Source organism: Chiloscyllium plagiosum, unplaced genomic scaffold, assembly GCF_037043375.1.
Source record: "Chiloscyllium plagiosum isolate Xiang-an unplaced genomic scaffold, Cpla_swu_hap1 HiC_scaffold_1, whole genome shotgun sequence".
Classification (NCBI taxonomy): Eukaryota; Metazoa; Chordata; class Chondrichthyes; order Orectolobiformes; family Hemiscylliidae; genus Chiloscyllium; species Chiloscyllium plagiosum.
The window spans coordinates 5,799,743-5,814,276 of record NW_028270139.1 but is presented as its reverse complement, the minus strand read 5'-3'; the positions used below and the strand labels follow the sequence as shown (position 1 = coordinate 5,814,276).

Here is a 14,534-nt window from a genome sequence, read left to right as displayed (position 1 = left end):
TGCCGAGGACATGCAGGTCCTGGGCCTCCTCCACCGCTACTCCCTCACCACCCAATGCCTCATCTTGCACCTTGGGACCCTCCAACCCCAGGGCATCAATGTGGATTCCTCATTACCCCTCCCCCCCCACTTTACCCCAGTTCCAACCTTCCAGCTCAGCACCATCCCCATGACCTGTCCCACCTGTCAATCTCCCTTCCCACCTATCCACTCCACCCTCCCCTTCACCCTCCTCTCTGACCTATCACCTTTACCCCCTCCTCCATCCACTTATTGCACCCTCAGCTACCTTCCCCCCAGCCCCACCCCCTCCCATTTATCTCCCCACCCCTAAGTCTCCAAGCCTCATTCCTGATGAAGGGCTTTGGCATGAAACATCAATTTTCCATTCCTGCTGTGCTTTTCCAGCACCCCACTTTTGAGCTCCACACACATCTCAATCCTCAGTGATGGGAAGCTCCCAGCACTTCAGTGCAAAAGATCAAGTTTCAAGTAGATGAGACAATTTGGCTTGGCTTCCTCCTGTGGTCCCCAGCATTATAGACTTTAGTCTTCAGGCAATTTGATTCACTCCACACTGGAAGCAGTGGATATTGTAAAAGCTATGGGCCCAGACAACATTCTGGCAATATACTGTCCTGTGCTGCAGAACATAGCACTCCCCCAGCTATGCTGTTCCAGTACAGTTACAACACTGGCATCGACTCGATGATATGGAAAATTGCCCAGGTATGTTCAGTACATAAGAAGCAGGACAAATCCAAATCGTCCAATTACCGCTCCATGAGTTTACTTTCTATCATCAATAAAGTGATGGAAGTTATCATCAACAATGCTATCAAGCAGCACCTGCTCAGCAATAACCTGCTCAGTGATGCCCAGTTTGGGATCCCCCAGGGCTATTCAGGTCCTGACCTTGTTACAGCCCTGATCCAAACATGGACAGAACAAGGTGAGGTGAGAATATCTGCAGTTGACATCAAGGCAGCATTTGACTGATTGTGGCATCAGGGAGTGTCCTGGGCCCTACCAGCTGGTTCATCAATGACCTTCTGACCATCATAAAGTTCAGAAGAAGGAATGTTCACTGATGTCCACATATTGTCAGTACCAATCACAAGTTGGAGAAAGTGAGGACTGCAGATGCTGGAGATCAGAGTTGAAAGTGTGGTGCTGGAAAAGCACAGCAGGTCAGGCAACATCCGATGAAAGGCATGATTCCTGATGAAAGGCTTATATCCGAAACGTCGATTCTCCTGCTCCTCGGATGCTGCCTGACCTGCTGTGCTTTTCCAGCACCACACTCTTGAGCCCCATTCACAAGTTCTCAGAGATTGAAGCAATCTAGGTTCAAGTGCAACAAGACTTGTACAGTTTCCAGATTTGGGCTGACAAGTAATAAATAATATTTTAATGACCAAATGCTAGGCAATGACCATCTCTATCAAGGGCCCCTTGATAATCAATGACATTCCCTGAATAATAAGACAAGACCGAAAGGTATATGAGCAGAATTATGTCATTTGGCCCATCAAGTCTTCTCTGTCATTCAATCATGGCTAATATGTTTCTCAAACCAATTGTCTTGCTTTCTTCTTGTAACCCTTGATCCACTTTCCTAGGAGAACCTAGCTATCTCTGCCTTAAACACACTCAATGACTTGGCCTCAACAGCTTTCTGAGGCAATGAGTTCCACAGATTCACTACCCTCTGGCTGAAGGCCTCCTCATCTCAGTTCTAAAGGGTTGTCCCTTCAATTTGAGGCTGTGACCTCAGGTCCTTGACCCTCCAACTAGTGGAAACATCTTCTCCATGCCTACTCTATCCAGGCCTCTCAGTATTGTGTAAGTTTCAATGAATTCCCCACTATCAATAACCTGAGGGTTGTCATTGACCAGAAACTCAAGAAGACCCATCATATAAATATAATATCATAGACTAAGAAGCAGTCAGTGAGGAATTCATGTCCTAACACTCCAAGCCTGCCCACCATCCACAAGGCACAAGTCAGGAGTGTGATGTAATACTCCCACTTGCTTGGATGGGTGCAGCTCGAACAACATTCAAGAAGCTTGACACCATCCAGGACAAAGTTGCCCACTTGATTGGCACCACATCCACAAACATACTCTCGTACTACAACCAATGTTTTACAGCAGCAGTGTGTACCATCTACAAGATGCACTGCAGAAATTCACCACAGCGCCTTAGACAGTACCTTCCAAACCCACAACCACTTCCATCTCGAACGACAAGGGCGGCAGACAAATGACAACACTACCGTCTTCAGGTTTCCACCAAGCCACTGATAACTATCATGTACTATCATGCAGTAATTGGATCCATGTTTCATACATGATAATAGTGACTACACTTCAGATATCCTTCATTGACTGTAAAGAATTTCAGAGTATATTGAAATCATGAAAAGCATTTTATAAATGCTATTATTATTCTGCCAAACTCTGGATGTCCATCCAATGTTCCCAACACACTGGCCATGCCCTCAAATCTTTCCAGTATTATGAAGTCTCAGGAACCATTCCCAACAGAGGTAAACTCCACTGTCCAGAGAGTACTCCACAGACTATTGCTAAATATCAGAGGGTAGTATGTTGCTGTTGTTCATTGTTGTGACCCTGGTTGAATTCAGTGACTGAGTCATAAACTTGTTACACAGCTAACAGGCTAGTAATGGTTCTGTAGAGTTACCTTCTCAGCAGACATGGCAGGATAGCATTGTCAGCCTGGGAAATGTTTCACCACATCACCAGAGATACTTCATCACTTGGTCCTCGTTGTTGACCCCAGTTTGATGTAAATACTGATTCACTTTTCGGTAGGAATAGAAAAATAGTTACACATAGTACTGTATTTGCGGCACAGAAATAGGTCAATACATCTAATAGGTTTAAGCTAGTGTTCATGTTTGTTGCAAATGCAGAACTTTACAAGGCATTTGTGCTCAAATTGCTCAGTTAATCTTTGGTAAAACAATATATTTTTATTAGCGGGATGATGATCTTACTAAACCTCTGCTTAGACGGAAACCCAAACAAAAACCTTTTGAATGTCATCTTTGCACCTTGACCTTGATACAAAAAAAGGGACAGCTGCATTTTGGAGACAGAGATGGAGAGAGAGAGACACAGAGAGAGAGAGAGAGAGAGAGAGAGAGAGAGTCAGAGACAGAGAGACAGAGAGAGATACACATAGAGTCATAGAGATGTACAGCATGGAAACAGACCCTTCGGTCCAACCCGTCCATGCCGACCAGATATCCCAACCCAATCTAGTCCCACTTGCCAGCACCCGGCCCATATCCCTCCAAATCCTTCCTATTCATATACCCATCCAAATGCCTCTTAAATGTTGCAATTGTACCAGCCTCCACCAGATCCTCTGGCAGCTCATTCCATACACGTACCACCCTCTGCGTGAAAACGTTGCCCCTTAGATCCCCTTTATATCTTTCCCCTCTCACCCTAAACCTATGCCCTCTAGTTCTGGACTCCCCCACTCCAGGGAAAAGACTTTGTCTATTAATCCTATCCATGCCCCTCATAATTTTGTAAACCTCTATAAAGGTCACCCCTCAACCTCTGATGCTCCAGGGAAAACAGCCCCAGCCTGTTCAGCCTCTCTCTATAACTCAAATCCTCCAACCCTGGCAACATCCTTGTAAATCTTTTCTGAACCCTTTCAAGTTTCACAACATCTTTTCGATAGGAAGGAGACCAGAATTGCACGCAATATTCCAACAGTGGCCTAACCAATGTCCTGTACAGCCACAACATGACCTCCCAACTCCTGTACTCAATAGTCTGATCAAAAAATGAAACATACCAAACGCCTTCTTCACCATCCTATCTACCTGCGACTCCACTTTCAAGGAGCTATGAACCTGCACTCCAAGGTCTCTTTGTTCAGCAACACTCCCTAGGACCTTACCATTAAGTGTATAAGTCCCACTAAGATTTGCTTTCCCAAAATGCAGCACCTCGCAGTTATCTGAATTAAACTCCATCTGCAACCTCTCAGCCCATTGGCCCATCTGGTCCAGATCCTGTTGTAATCTGAGGTAACCCTCTTCACTCTCCACTACACCTCCAATTTTGGTGTCATCTGCAAACTTACTAACTGTACCTCTTACGCTCACATTCAAATCATTTCATGCTGCAGCCAGACAGAGAGAGACTGAATGTAACTGCTGTGAAGAGTAGAAAGATTTTGTTTATATTAGCAACCAAGCAGGTGAGAGTTGGATCTCTAAAGACAACTGAGAAAAAGCTCAGTCGGGACGTTTTGAGTTTTAAGAAACTTGACGTCATTGGGATGGGCCTTGCCAGTAGATGTTGCTTTATTCAAATGAAGTGGGACAATTGTCAACAGACATTGGAAGGTTCAATCCCCATAGCAGGAATAAGTGAGCCTGTTGGAAAACTGAGTATTTTGGGACTGCACCTCATGGTGTTATATTTTTGTCAGAAGTGCAAAGTCCAGTGAAATTAATTCTCTAGTATATCTTGACTGGTTCATGTAAAATCAGTTTTTCATCAGTTCGATGTATTAGTTGCCTATAAAATTGCCTGAAATGTTTGACTTACTTCGGTGTTAGTTTGCTTATTAAGGTATGATAATGCAAAAGCTTATGCTTCAGCTTATTTCTGTTGATTGATGAGAAAGTAATTTTTTTTTTGCTAATATTATATGTCCTGATGGGTACAGTAATAAAACTCCACTTAAGCTACTTTCCACCCTGCTTCTTGTCACCCAGTGAACATATCCTTCCAATCCTTTTCACTGTGATGAATTACGCCTCAACTCGAAACCACTGCTGTCAGAACTTGAATCCCAGCCCACGGCAGTGATATGATTCCAAGCTTAGATAACCTACAGATCTCAAAAGCGCCATTAAAGTTCTCCTGATGAAGGAGTGGCGCTCTGAAAGCTAGTGTGTTTCCAATTAAACCTGTTGGACTATAACCTGGTGTTGTGTGATTTTTAACTTTGTACACCCCAGTCCAACACTGGCATCTCCAAATCATTAAAATCCCAGATATTCCTAAAAATAAAGAATGTCATTCATTGGATTGATGTAAACGTATGGCAGAAACGCTCCCATTGATGAAAAAGAATAGATCCCTTGACTCACTGAATAACACCAATGGAAATTTGTTAACATTTATTATCATTATTAGCTCATGTCCTGTGACATTGTACACTGTGAGTCAACAACTGATTCAATTGGAATGTACTACCAATTATTTTAAGAATATGAAGGAAAACAAAACAAATTGTGAATTGGGGAGGAAGAGGTGGGTTTGGAGGAGTTATATAACAAGGAGCCACAATGGGAAGTGGAGGTAGATTCATAACAATGGAGTAAGATCCACAAATGAGAACATCACAAACACTGGGATGAGTTAGAATGTGAGAAAACAACATCTATAAGTGTACAGAGTTGATGGTATGTCCTAGAACTAAAGTTTGCTGACATACAACATTGAGTGGGTATATAAACTCTGAAGAGGGCACAAAGAAGTGGCAAAGAGATATATGACATGGAAACTGTCGTGAGGAAGTGTGGTGTAAAATTATGTCCCAATACATGTGTGAATCATAATGTAACACATGTATTGGGCCAAGCAGTGGAATGTGGTGAAACGGTTAAAAATTATGTCCCAATACATGTGTGAATCTAACCGGAATGGAGGTGTTGCTTAGTCCCGTGTGAATCTTATTACACACCTCCCCGTGTGAATCTTCTTATCTGTATGTAACCAGAATGGAATGTGTTTTTTAGCCTTGCTCTGCTGTTCACATGAATGTTTATATCTGGAAAAGAGTATATCAGCTGGAAAAGTCTCCAGTTCGGTGAGTCTGCTCCGGGGTTACGTTTAACCGCCGAGCGTGGGTTGTTGGCAACCGCTCTACGAGAACTGACGGCTCCCAGTTCCGGTAACATGTAGAGTGAGTACAAGCCAGACCCGGGAGTCTGCTCCGGGGTTACGTTTAACCGCCGAGCGTGGGTTGTTGGCAACCGCTCTACGAGAACTGACGGCTCCCAGTTCCGGTAACATGTAGAGTGAGTATAAGCCAGACCCGTTGTAAGTATGAGACCTGGTTTTGGCGACGCTGCGGGGAATAAAATGCTCATATTCTAGCAGACTCGCCTCTTGGTCGTTTGTTCTGTGTCAGACTACTCTCCTACGAACCTGACCTTGAGAATTTTTTAAAACAGGAAGGAGTTTGGCTCAGAAAATCAGGGAGTTGAACCAGCAGGGGTGAAAATTAGAAGTAAGGGGGGGGAAGACACGGGTGGGAGTGGTTTATTGGCACTTAACTGTAGCCATACTATTAATCAGAACCTTAAGTAGGAAACAATGGGAACCTGTGACAAAGGAAATGTAATAATTGCCAAGCACTGTTGTGTGTGCTCCTGTCTGTACCTTCTCAGTGTGTGGGTTCTTACCTGGCGCAATATGTATGAGGCTAGTCACCTTCTCCTCCAAAGAGAAGAGTGCTGTAGGTTGTTACAGCTCTGCACCTATTTACAAATTATAGGAAAACAAAGACTGTTGAAAAGACCTCAGTTTTGTAGGTTAGGTCTAGTCTATCCCCTACAAGATCCTTCCTTTCTGTCCCACCAAGTTTGTGTAGTATCAATATAGTCAGTATTTATTGCACTCAATCAAGCATTAATTCTCCCAGATCCTCTCAGAGCAATATTCAACAGGAAGTTTAATCTTTGGGTAGGGTGAACCAATCAAATTGACAAAGAAACCTAAGAAAAACATTGTACAATGCCTTTGTGCCAGCTTCCTAGAGCATTTAGTTGTGGAACAAACTTGGCATAAAATTATTTTAGCTGGAGAGCATTGTGCAGTGAAGCAGAATTAAATAATAATTCCATTGCAAAAGATCCATTGGGAAAATTATCACAACATCATCATACTCTATTTTCAGTTTGAAAGCTCCAGTCTCAAACGAGAATCTTAAACAAAGCCAATTACACTGACATGAGGGTAGAAATGGTGAATAGACTAAACTTTTGATGGTAAATAAACACTGGAAATTATGTAAAATATACCGATTCAAAATGTTGAACAAACTAAAGTTTTCAATAAAAGAAAATATGTCATCCTTGGCTTAATAAGGAAGTTACGGATGATATTAATTTACAAGGAGAAGTTTACACTGTTTCAAAAAATAGTCAAAAGCCTGAAGATTGAGGTGTCTTAGAAACCCAGCAAAAAGTAATTAGATACAAAGGGTAAAATTAGAATGAGATACAAAGGGTAAAATTAGAATGAGAGTAAACTAGCCAAAAAATTGTCAGAGCTCTTACAAGCATAAAAAAAGACAGCAACTAAGGTAAGCTTAATAATGTAGGACAGGCCTCTGACATCATGACAAGTAATTCCAAGGTGACAGCTGTATTATAGCAGCCTCATTGCCTGCAGCTTGGCTTCACTTATACACTTTTCTGTTCCCACTGGGCTTCTTCTCCCAACCTCCCACATTGTGTTGCAAAGCCTCTTTACCAACATTGCTTTAAACCTCCCACCAGCAGTATCATCCCCGTTAAACTCACCACCATTGCTGCCTTCAAGCCCATTCTGGGCCCTTTCTGTTGGCCAATCATTGATTGGCCAGCCAGTGTAATATTGCAGTCAAATGTAGGGAGTGTGCAGGAGCAGGCATAATGTCTATTTCCTCTTCCTCCTACTGCACTCACTCACCTCACATCAAATTCTTCCTGAGGTAACATGTATCAGCAGAGAAAATGTATGAAATGTTAGTGCTAAGAGCTGGCAAATTATCCAGCTCCGATGGTCTACAATGTGAATGCTCTGGAGCAAGAGAATACAGTTTTAGGATAATCAGTTAGGACTGAAATGAACTTTCTGCACAATGAGTGTTATCAATCTTTGAAATTTTCTACCTTCATTGAATTCTCCTTCATTGATATTTTACAAGACTGAAATCAATTTTTTAACCTCTATTTCTTGTGTTATGAGGTTCTGATTAGAGGACACAGTTTAAAAACAAGAGGTAGGCCATTTAGAACAGAGTTGAATAGAAACTTCCTCACCCAGAGAGTGGTGGATATATGGAATGCTCTGCCCCAGATGGCAGTGGAAGCCAAGTCTCTGGATACTTTCAAGAAAGAGATGGATAGAGCTTTTAAAGATAGTGGAATCAAGGGTTATGGGGATAAGGCAGGAAGAGGATATTGATTGTGGATGATCAGCCATGATCATAATGAATGGTGGTGCTGGCTCAAAGGGCCGAATGGCCTACTCCTACACCTATTGTCTGTTGTCTATTGTCTGATTGTGAAATAGGACAGCAATTTTGGATCATTGGGCTGTGGTGCAGAGTCACAAAAAGTATCAGTTATTCCAAGGGGCAGGATTGGAAAGAAGCTGAAATGAGTAAAGGTTAGGCTAGACAAATGCAGTTATTCAGTGGTTCATGTTCCTAGGTGAAGATAACAATGTGACTGTTAGAAATACAATGCAGCATATTTGTGATGGCATTGTTAGTGAAGTACATCTCTGGGCATTTGCTGGTGCACCTCACAATGAAATTATTGTTACCTCACTTTATTGAGAGATACTAACACTTGATTGAATTAGATGCTGATGAAGTCAAAATAGCCTTGATAAATTTACTTACAGAATCAGTGGTTGAGTCTCTAATATCAGCTGCCCCCATCCCTTCAGCATGTTCAAAGCTAAACAGCTGAGGAACATTCTCTACAGTGCTGCTGAATTCCTTCATTAATCTTAGTTGTTTTTTTTCTTGTCAGAGAGTAAAATGCTCTTCTGTTGACATTACTGAACAGTGTTTGGGGCTTTTGATCATTCAAATCAAATACAACTACAAAGGAATCTCCTCTGGCTTCTCTCCTGTCTTATGGATTCAAGGGGATGGAATCTTTCCAAATATTATCACGTGTCTAGGACTCTATGATCTACTTTAAAAAGCCATGCTCTTTCTTTACAAAGAAAGCCTTCCAATTTTTTTGTATCAAAGCTGGGCAATGCCAAATCGGCTGTGATATAATTAGTCTGGTAATCTAAGAAGACTCAAGTGCCTTACCTCCAGCTTACTTCATTCTAAACTGATAACTACAGCTGTGTGCCAGTGTACTGCTTTAGAACACTGTAGCTGCTGATTTAAGACATCAAATATTAAACTTGCAACAATATCATAAAGGCAGCAACAAACATATTCACCCCAGATAACTATCTAAAGTACTTTAAACATTCCTTGGCCCTTTTAAGGACTTCACATTCTGACAAATCTTTAGATATTAAATTATTGATTTTGGTCTATTTTGTTGCCACTGGTGATACAGCCAGTATCCCTGTCACTTGTTTATAATCGCTCTTTCAGTTGTCCTCAGTTGGATTTGAGAACTTGTGCTCCTACGACTTTTTGATTTCTTGCATCTTTAAAATGTAAATTCTCTCCCTCTTGCATGTCACCCATTTTCACTCCCACCCATGTTGATCACAAGTTCAAATTAAGCCCAAACTTCACAAAGGGGATCATGCAGGAGGCAGCACAGGAAAGACAGAAAGACAGTAAAATACCTTTGATGCTTCACACTGACGTGATTAAAGTTAATCACCTGATGGCAATGTAATTAAAGCATTTTATTGTTATGAGATCGATCTACTTGGGGAATTTGAAGGAAATTAATTCTAAAGCAATTTTTGCAAATTCTGTTCATTGTCATTAAAGAGAGAGTTACTGCAATCCTGACTGCAGGTACTTGGGATTGACACCAACACATTACTGCATATAATTGCCTTTGAATGTCAACATTATCTCATTATGTGAAAGTATTTGATTAATATATTTTATGGTGTTGCTTTGCTTGTATGTTCAGCCTTCAACAATATTCTCGTTGAAAATGTCAAATCCTGACAATGTCTGGAAGAAGGAAGAGCAGTAAATCTTGGGAACAAGGCCAAATTCGTGTTCCTCCCAGGCAGAGCTGTAGTTTCCAGTGGGCCATGTTCACAGGTTTCTGAGGAATGGCAGCCTGTGTTGAGTGTGTGGTGGCTGAAGTGGATGTCTGTCTGGCTGCAGTGCTTACCTATCTTATGACTGAAATCCTCTGGCTGGTCACGAGAGGATCCACATCTGCAGCTGTGAGGAATGAGGAACGACGAGGAACCCAACAGGCTGCTAGGGAAGGTGGCCAGCACTCAAAATGGAGAACTGTCTAATATCAGACGGTGCTGCTGCCCAACAAACTAACGTGACTAAATGAAATGAAGAAGAAATTCATAATGTCATTTCTGTTTTGACAGAGAAGTCTATTCATAAGACTGATTGTTTTTCTAGGAACGAGCACTTACAAAATAAGCAGTGAACCCAGATATACCAAGTTGAAAATTTTGTTTCTCAAGGGGCACTGGGTTACCATCAGGAATGAGATGGGCCCTCATATTATGAGATGCCTCATGGATGATTTTATAAGTTCATAAGGTCATAAGATATTGGAGCAGAATTAGACATACAGCCCATTGAGTCTGTTCCACCATGGCTGACATGCTCCTTAACCCCATTTTCCTGCCTCCTCTCCATATCCCTTCAACTCATTACCAATCAAAAATCTAACTCCTCCTTAAATTTACTCACTGTCCCAGCATCCACCACACTTTGGGGTTTAGTTTATTTCTTATCTTGCACAAGTTTTGTCTTCATGTGGTGCTGTTTTGCTTTTAACTTCTCTGATCAATCTTCATAAGTAAAGTTTCTCATCTCTGGACCCATTCTCATGAGCATCTGTTGCATGTTCTCCGATGCATTCATATCCTTCCTTAAGTTCGGTGCTCGAATTGTTTCCAATTCTCCAGCTGTGGTCTATGCAGCATCACATCCAGCGTTACATACCTGTTCGAGTACTCTATGTCCCTACAAATGAAACATAGAATAGTATTCTTAATTAATAGCTCTCTCCACTTTTTCTACTACCTTCAATGACCTATGCACATGAACACCTAAGTCTCTCTGCTCCTGAACACCCTTTAGGATAGTACCCTTTATTTTATACTGTTTGTCCATGTATTGAAGTGTACAACCTCAAATTCTCTGTATTGAACTAATCTTTCACCTATCTACCCACCCCATCAACTTGTCAATGTCCTTTTGAAGTTCTACATTGTCTTCCTCACAGTTTACAGTTCTTCCAAGATTTTATTGTCTGTAAACTTTGATATTTTCTCCTGTACACTAGGGAATAAATAATTAGTATAAGTCAGGAAAATGCTAATACCAATCCATGTGAAACTCTATTAGCAACCTTTGTCCAGCCTAAAAGAAACACCACTAACACCCAATTAGATTAACCATACTCTGTCCATTCATATAAATAATGTCTAATCCTAATTAAACTTCACTATTTTGTCCCTTACTCAGACTCTACCTACTAATTTCTGGTGTCTATTTAGTGTTATTTGCCTCTCCCACCATCTTATGCACATTGGTATTACTTTCTAATATTCTTTCCTGGTTCCACATTCTTTCTGAGTTAGTTTAATCCATTCCCAACAGCTCGGGTAAACAAATCCACAACAAACTCAGTCCTGGCTCTATTCAGATGCAACCTCTGTGGTTTGCACAGGTGACATTTTCCTGTAGCCAGATCTAACGTCCCAGGAATCTAAAGCTCCCCCTAATGCATCAACCTTCCAGCTACATAATCATCTTTTTTTTTCTATTTCTGTAATCACTTGCAAGTGGCACTGGAAGTGATCTAGAGATTACTACTTTAGAGATCTAGAGATTACTTGCTTGCTAACTTTCTGCCTAGCCCCATATGTTCTGATTGCAGGAGCACATCCCCTTTCCTCCCTATGTCATAATCAATGGTGTTTGTCTCCCCAGTAGAATGACTTGCAGTTTTTCTGTGACATCCTTTACCCCCGCACCAGTGAGACATCATACCATCCTGTACTCATGTTAATAGCCAAAAAAAAGTCTCTTCATTCCCTGAACGTAACAATTAGTACTGTCCTTCAACTTTACTTCCTTTCATTCTGTACAGCTGGCCCACTCTTGGAGCCACAGATTACCCTCAACAATATCCAGAACGGAAAATCAGTTAGTGAGCAAGATCTTTGGACAGTCGTGCATTGTCTGCCTGATTCTTTTGGACTGTCTGATGGTCATTGATTCCCCATTTGTCCACCTGCACTTGTGGAGGTATTTACTCGAGCTGATGGGAATGGATTAAACCAACTCAGAAGGAGTGTGGAACCAGGAGAGAATATTAGAAAGGAATACAAATATGCATAAAATGGTGGGAGAGGAAAATAACACTAAAATAGACACCAGAGGTTAGTAGGTAGAGTGGGAGTAAGGGAGAAAATAGTGAAGAGTAATCAGGATTACACAGCATTTATGTGAATGGACAGAGTATGGTTAATCTAATTGGGTGTTAGTAGTGGGTACCCATCTCCTTAAAGTTGCTAGCCACGTATTACTCTTCCTCATGGATCTACCTCAGTGACGTTACCTGCTGTTTGAGTTCCAGAGTTCAAGCTTGTGCAGCTGATAATGCTTCATGTACCTGGGCTTGTCTACATCACCAGGGATCTCCATGACTCCCATATACCAAAGACAGACTTTCTGCTTGACTAAGCTGGACTGCCATATATTATGCTCATGCATGTAGTTTATCTTGTTACATTAAATTACTTTTATTTACTTTAATCTTGCTCTTGCGCTAGTAACCATAAACGAGAGATCAGCATAAAGTAGAAAGATTTCACCCTGACTCACAAATCAGCTCCCTTTTCTGTGCCAATAATTTCTTATTTAACCTGGGTTTTCAAAATGGCTGGAGTTGAAGCACAGATCCTAATGGCAACAACATATGTTACAGCAACAGGCCTGGCTCGGAGATATTTTTTTCAAACTCTGCCCCATGACCCAAGATTGGTGCTCCCTCACAAGCTTTACAGTTCTAGACCTCACAAGGTGAGTGAAAGGCCCTGACCAATAGCCTCTGTTTTTATTACCAATCCAGGTCAGGGGTTTCCTCATACATTTGTTTATTTGAGCCCCTGAAGGTAGGTCTTTTATGTTCAATTCCTTTGGTAATAAAATACAGTATTTATTAGCCTTCTAATTACTTAACATACCAGCATACTAGGTTTTGATACCTCATGCACTAGAATACCTCGATCCCTTGTGCCTCAGAATTCTGCAGTCATTCTCTGTTTCAGTAATATTCTGATTTTTTTTTCAATTCTTCCTACCAAAGTGAACAACTTCACACCTTTCCATATTAAAGACTATCCGCCAGATCCAAGATGGCCATGGTCTGAGTGGTCTGCTGTGCTGGGCTCTGTGCCGTACCCCCCCTGGCAAGGTGGACATTTACCCCCCCCTCATCAACCACTCCAAGGAGTAAAACAAATTGCTAATGTAAACGTACTGAACATCTGGAGCTGCTAAAATTGTGGTGTGATAGCTTTAAGACTAGAATGAAAACAAATAAAGGAAAGGGGCCTGAAGGAGTACAGCAGGCAGGGCGCTCCTCTACTGCATCGGGGGTGCCTGCAGCCAGTGCTCAAATTTCCAGGGCGACCCCTTTGGATTTAATGGGGCAGCAGCAGTTACTCTCAGAGTTTGTCAAACTGAGAGAAGAGATGGAAGCAGCAGTTGAACCAATATCCACCATGCTGAAAAAGCATGAGCAGGAGATTCAATTGTTGGACCGAAGAGTAGAGGCAGTGGAGGAGAGGACTGTGGCATTGGAGACCATGGCGGAGGTCTCAGGAGGAAGCACCCAACACTGGACGACCAGGTTCGGGTCCTTCAGGAGCAACTGGATGACCTAGAAAATAAAAATAGAGGAAAATACTTTCAGCTCGTGGGTCTCCCAGAGCGCGAGGAAGGCGAGGACATTGTTGGATTCCTGGAGACGTGGCTCCCAAAGTTCCTGGGGCTGAAGTTGGGGTTGGGCCTGGTGAGCGTGGAACGCACCCCCGCTCGGTCCTAGTGCAACTCCAGCATTATAAAGAAAAACAGTTTGTGATTGAAACAGCAAGAAGACTAGGAAGAGATTCATACACTTTAATGTACAAAGGCTCAAGAATAATGTTTTTTCAGGACTTCTCAGGAGCCATAATTAAGAAGAGAAAGGTATTTGATGAAGTCAGGAGAAAATGAAGGGATTTGAACATTCAATATTCCTTGAGGTACTCGACGGTGTTGCATTTCACTCATGGAGAGACAGTATATAATTTTGATTCTGCAGAAAAGGCCAAGGACCTTGTGAATTCTCTGAATTAACACTCAGATCGGGGTGGAAGGAGGGGGCATTGTTACAGACAATGGCATGGGTTCTTTTTAAAAAAGAATTATTGCCCTTCTCTTCTCCTTTCTCCCTTTTTTTTGTGGTTATCGGCTTTATAGGTACTACCTTGCTGTAAAACCGGAATTATTTCATACATTGGTCAGTTGGGTATTATCTTGGGCTTTTCTTTACTGCTGTCCT

At 41.9% G+C, this 14,534-nt stretch overlaps 1 long non-coding RNA gene across 1 annotated transcript in view; it reads right to left on the bottom strand.

The window, feature by feature from the left end:
• Positions 1-6,660: 6,660 nt before the first annotated feature.
• The window catches only part of LOC148152060 (uncharacterized), a 29,536-nt gene continuing 21,662 nt past the window's right edge, over positions 6,661-14,534 (bottom strand). The window contains exon 3 of the long non-coding RNA XR_015751313.1: positions 6,661-10,942. This is a non-coding gene — a long non-coding RNA (uncharacterized LOC148152060). The remainder of the gene's footprint in view (positions 10,943-14,534) is intronic.